Here is a 6119-nt window from a genome sequence, read left to right as displayed (position 1 = left end):
CAGGTCATAAAATGTTGACACAAACCAGGAGCACATAGTATGAAGTCATTTAAGAGCTGCAGCATTGAAGATACTACAGGTTCTGATATTTTAAAGTCTATATTAGAACAACACTTGGATGTCTGTATGAAAGACTTACTAATCTCTGTAATCATTCATCCTGTCAATATTAGCTATAAGGAGAGTCCTTCCTGATGCGATTTCAATACATAAGAGGGTGGCATAATCTGTTTTCATTCCAGTTTATAATAATATGAGACTTCAACTTTCTTTGTCAAGCATTCCAAAAGATACATAAATCTTAGTACTTAATAAGCGTCCTTTGAAGAATTTCTTGCATGAAAGGAGAATTGTGGATTTTTCCCTGACTTCATGAGAACCCATGTGACAAGAAGGCCTTCATGGTTGGACAACAGTTTCTTAGTCTGAGAATACACACCACAAGAGTAATGAGGTGTTGCACAAATGTGTGTAAAACACAGAGGGCCTGATCTACTAACTGTTTGCTGGTGTAAAACACCAACTGCAATAAAATGTCCAAGCTGATCTACTAACGACGTGCAGTGAGGATTGCATCTTTCAAATGTGCAATTTAACACACGTTGTCCATTTTGCGTGTTCGCTTGAATGCATTTGTAATATTGGGCGTTTCTACCTGAACGTGCAAAATACTGGGAGGGGAAATGCAAATACGTACATTTAGCACCAGCAAAGATATTTACTAAACCTGAAAGTAGAAACAGGAGAAGTGATTGCGTGTGTATTTTAGTACGACTGAAAGGAACGTATTAATCAGGTGACCACATCAGGAGAGACGGCTGCTCTTATTATGGTGAGAAGGAGACGCAGGGGAAACCAAAAGAATATGTAGGGAATGTGGTTTTACACCTGTGTAAACATTTCTGAGATGCCAGAGGGAAGAATTATTCACATATATCGTTTGTCCAGCGATGACATTTCAGAGTTATTGAATGAACTGAATGATGATTGACAGCCAACAACCGGGAGGAGCCACGAAATACCGGCAATTAAAAAACTTCTTGCGACTCAGCATTGTCCTCCCTCCGGGTTGTTCCAGGGTATCGCTGCTTGCATATCCCACCCAGTCCTGTTATTCAGGTGTGCTGTCACAGGTCCTGAATGTGTCCCGCAGAATTCACAGGTAGCTTCATAAGATTCCCGAGCACTCGCGAGGCACTGAATGAAAAGTCACCTGCTCATCACAGAAAGAGCTGGACCTGCTGATCAGTGTTTGTTAGAAGATCTCCTCGACCGTTTTTCCTCTTTTATTAGCCCACGTTTTAATATAAACCGGGTTTTTTTTTTTTGTTTTTTCACCTAGTATCTTGATCTTGTTATATTAAAATATATTAGTGGGATCAGATTTCCTTTTGCTTTTGCGGTTGTGATCACTTTAACTCACGCAAATACCTCATTTAAAAACAGCGATTTGCACCTGATATCAAAGACGCAATTAAAAACGTGTGCAAAAATAAATGTGCAAATTTTTGGAATAAACACGCAATTTAGTGCCCTTTATTTGAGATCTTAGTAAATCAGGCCCAGAGTGTTTAAACGATGACACGAAAAACCCCTGTCGCCACACCACCATCTTGACGCTGGAATCTTTCCCATCTCCGTCCCTAATGACATGGTTGCAACTCCACAAAACCAGTTTCTGTAAATTAATCTGCCAGGTCAAACAGGGTTGTCGTTTGATGACGATATTAACCCTAATTTCAGGCCACCGAGAACGTCACAGAACCCTCTGTGACGAGTCAACGGAAACCTGATACGCAAAATTGGTGGAGTGCCCCTTTAAGCTGTCAGGTAAACAAATCTGTCTGTCCAGACAAAGGCTTGTTTCCTTTGTGTCACTCTGACGCAGTGTGTGACCCTGTTGAAGTTGGAAGGTGTGATGTGTCAGGAAACACTGCTTTGAACTGGAAAAACAAGGTGCAGTGCGTAAAGAAGTGCGTACAGTGTGATCACAGCCGAATGCAGAATTATTGTAATAGTGGAAGGAACTATTCTTCCCTTTTAAATGCCCTCTGTAGTCTTTTTTTTTTTTTTATGATTGCTTTTGTCATGCATACAGGATGTTTTGTAACAGAGAGGATAATAAAAGAGAGTACCTTTACTCACTGACGTCAGGAGCTCATCCCATGTTAAAGCTCCACATATCAGGTGACGGAGAAATATTGGACTCCTTTTTCCTCTTCAGTCTTTATCTCAGTCCCCTTCTCTGTTTGCTTCCTGGTCGCCTGTAACCTCAGGGTTCAGGAGTAAATGATTGTGGAACCATTTCTTCCCCCTTCAAGCCATTTGAACATTTCTAGGCACACAAAAGTAAAGATTAGGTTGGATTAAAACCAAAGTGTGACTATTAGACAGAACAGTTGGCACATTTCACTGTTTCTGTTTCAGCAGGGTAAGTGTGGCATTAAATAAGCATTCACACTGCAGGCACTTTGTCATAATAACCAGCGAAAGTCTGACACACACCAGGCCACCCCGCCAGAGGCCTCACAAAGGATTAGACTATGCCAAAACTCCAAATATACATCTCGACATTAACCTAAAATGCGCTTATCCCTTATCTCCATTTGGCTTCTAATGTTTTCTTTGAACTGTGTTTACCTTTGAGTCAGACATCCAGACAAACAGGACTAGAATTTAGGAACTTGTTGCTCTGGGTCAGCCAGCCCTCGACGTGGACTCTGACAGTGTTCTGAGATTTCCCAGAGTCTGGCCAACTGTTAGCATTCTGCGCTAATGGACTGCTGGCTTTGTTTTACGTGGACACTCGCTCTCTGCCCCTGGCTTCAACACTAACAGACATTATTAGTTATCACTATCTAAACCTGCGTGGGCATATTGTGATATTTTGCTAAGATATTAAGTGAGAGCGGCTTTGAGAGAGGAGGGATGTGGCTGACAGGCTGTGATCTAATCTTAAATTAAACAGTGGGGCAGGTGAGGTCATAAATCATGAGGTGAGCTGTTTGGAAAGAAACACAAGACGTATACAGGCCACTCTTAGGTTTACATTTATGGCAGGGGTATAAGACAAATCTAACTAACCGAAGATGGATGACAGAAATGAACTGGAATTACCGCAGGGCGGTTGTACGTCTCTGCTAGCCACTCAAGTTGTAGTTTACATGCATATCTGTTCAAACTCACTTTGACGTTGCTGTAAAGAAGCTATAAATTCTAAAACGTAGATGTTGCACACACAACTTCAATCCTGACAACACAAAAGATCTATATAATCAGGGGTAATTTCTAGATGCACACACGAGAGTAATATCACCAAGTCATCTGTCATGAATGTGAAATATGATCACAATCTGCCCGTCAGTTTGGCTGTTAAATATTGGACAGAAAAGAAAAATGATCATTCTATCCTATTAGACATTTGAAATATTGAGTTATGGCCACAAATATGTTTTGTGAGGTCACAGTTACCTTTAACCAGCAAATTGTAATCAGTTCATCTTCGAGTCCAAGTAAATGTTTGTGCCAAATTTGACGAAATTCCTTTTAAGGGGTTCCTAAGCTATCGCGTTCACAAGAATGGGAAAGATGTGAGGTCACAGTGACCATGACGCCCGACCTTTGACCACCAAAATCTAATCACTTCATCCTTGAGGCCAAGTGAACATTTGTGCCAAAATTAGAAGAAATTCCCTCTAGTTTCACAGATATGGGTTAATGCGAGGAGACAGTGACCTTTGAGTTCATCTTCATAAAAAGACCTCAACCTGCTGCAAATATGACCGGTCACTAGTTAAACAGTCATGTTTAGTTTGTGCTCCTGCAGAGCCAGGGTGCTCCTTATTTTCCCCTTTAAGTCCTCCTCCACACAAAAATGTGTTTTGCTTATTGTTACTTCCTTTGATTGTTTATGCTTCACTATGCAAGACGATACGTTATCGGTCTTCTGTGTGCCGAAATTTAAATCTCAGTTCAACAGGAGCAGGATTTCGTGACATCACAACCAGTTTGGAAGCCAATCGATGTTCAGTAATTCCCTAAACCAGAGACTTCCAGCGCACACAGACTTTACAGTGAAGCAGAGACGGCTTGTGTCAAACGTTTGCTGTACTTTGTAAGGAGGGAGGAGAAACTGATGTAACTTTATGATTGTTTTTAACAAGGTGACGGAAATTTTGATGTAGTCTTACAACCATGTTGAAGGGATCTTAAACATTATTTTTATCATCTTAATTACCTTTCATAGTCTTTTAAAATTGCTTCGGTTTTGAACTGATGTTTGTTTCCACAGAAAACGATTTCTCTTTTGATCTATCAGCTGACTGACCGCATCAGATTTTCAAAAGCTTTATATTGCTCATATTCGACTGACGCTCTGAGTATTTCTCTATCAAGTACAAACTAATCCCAGAATAAGGATTCAGGATTTCTGCTATTGGAGTTTTTCAACAAAAGAAAAAAAACCATTTGTTTTATTTTTATTTAAACAAATAACACTTCATGGTAAGTTCTGTAGTTTTTGTAAAAGGGAAGGGCTGCTACATCAATGTTTCTAGATACAAGTACAGAAGATAACTCAAATATATTCAGAGAAAAAAAAAAAGGTTAATCATTTTAACATAAAAACAGCAGTAGAGTCTGCAAGAGCGTAAACAAGGACAAAACAAAGCTAATATCACAGAACAGTGTGAAGAAAGGCAGACACTAATGCGTGCAGCAAACAGGCCTGTTTGTGAATGTGACTGTCAGCCACTGCCGGAGAAACAAAGATTTGGTCCCACATCTTCATCTGTACCCACAAACCTAGAGAGACGATTATGACTGCAAGCGGGTCAGAACGTGGTATCTACTGAAGAAATCCCAGTGAAGGGGAGAAAATAAAGCTCCTTTAGATGTAATTACCCCCAAAAGCATTTGACTCTTTTTCGGCGAGCCAACGCTGACGTCAGAAAGAGATCACAGGTTTCAAATCTAAATGTCAGAGCGTGAAACCAGAGAGAAGGGCCCTCAAAAATAATGATAGGACTGTCTTAGGGAACAGAAGTTGCATAGAAAACAATGTACTGGGGAACAATTTGCTCTGGGGCAACAAACCAAAAAAAAAACATTTCCAGTGAAATGTTTATTAACTGCAGCAGCCAGACTTGCATAAATCTAAAAATGAAGTTTTTGATGGATCTACTTTGCTCTGAAAATAAATGTACTGTCTGTTCGTGTCAGGGTTGCGAGAACTCATATGGGCAGGAATGTTAGAGCGGGGATTGATCACCTCTTTTTAGATCATTATGACAGTTTGCTACTATATTTGGTAACCTACCATTACAATGATAAAATCAATTTCAGAGAAAAGCCACAAATACAAACTGGACCTAAAAGCAAGCAGTATGCACAATAAAAATAGACTTTTCTGCTTATTAAATGAAAATAACACATCTTTCACTTATGACATAATCACCTCTCTTCACATAACTCTCAGTAACCTCTCTGAAAGAAATAATTTTTGTCTGTCTTACCTTCAGTTTGGAGAAATGTTGCCACTCAAGTTCGCTTCATGCAGCATGTGCCGTTCTCTCACCATTCAGGAGGGAGCTCAGTGTGTGTGTGTGTGTGTGTGTGTGTGTGTGTGTGTGTGTGTGTGTGTGTGTGTGTGTGAAAGCGCATGTATCCATGTGTGTTTTCTCCTTGGAAGGTGTTTCCCCATTCTTGTGACCCTACATCACTCTGAGCAGATCGGAGGAAGAGGAGGAGGAGGAGATGAAGAGAGCGACGAGGCGGAGGGGAGCGAGTGCATGTGAAGTCCATTACAGAGCTGCGATGTGATTAAGTACCGTCACTGCAGAGGAAGAGCAGAGGGCCTGGAGTTTCCTGAGCTGGATGTGAAGGGGCTGAGCTCTCTAAATCCTTCTCCTTTCCAACCTCTGTCTTTTTGGGAAGTAAAAAGAGACACTTGTTTCTTCAAAGTCAGAGTTATGGGCCACATAGTTTTTATTGCACTTGAGAAAGAATTGCATCATTAAGTAAAACAGACTTGGAAAGCCTAACTCTTCCATTGACTCTAATTTTTGATTTAAGTCTGTTTCAGCACCTTCTCAGCGACCAAGAGGAAAAGGGAGAGGACT

Source organism: Brachyistius frenatus, unplaced genomic scaffold (assembly GCF_029030835.1).
Source record: "Brachyistius frenatus isolate BFR_SWC_R1_liver_20210118 unplaced genomic scaffold, ASM2903083v1 Contig_17, whole genome shotgun sequence".
Taxonomy (NCBI): domain Eukaryota; kingdom Metazoa; phylum Chordata; class Actinopteri; family Embiotocidae; genus Brachyistius; species Brachyistius frenatus.
This window is presented reverse-complemented; position numbering follows the sequence as displayed.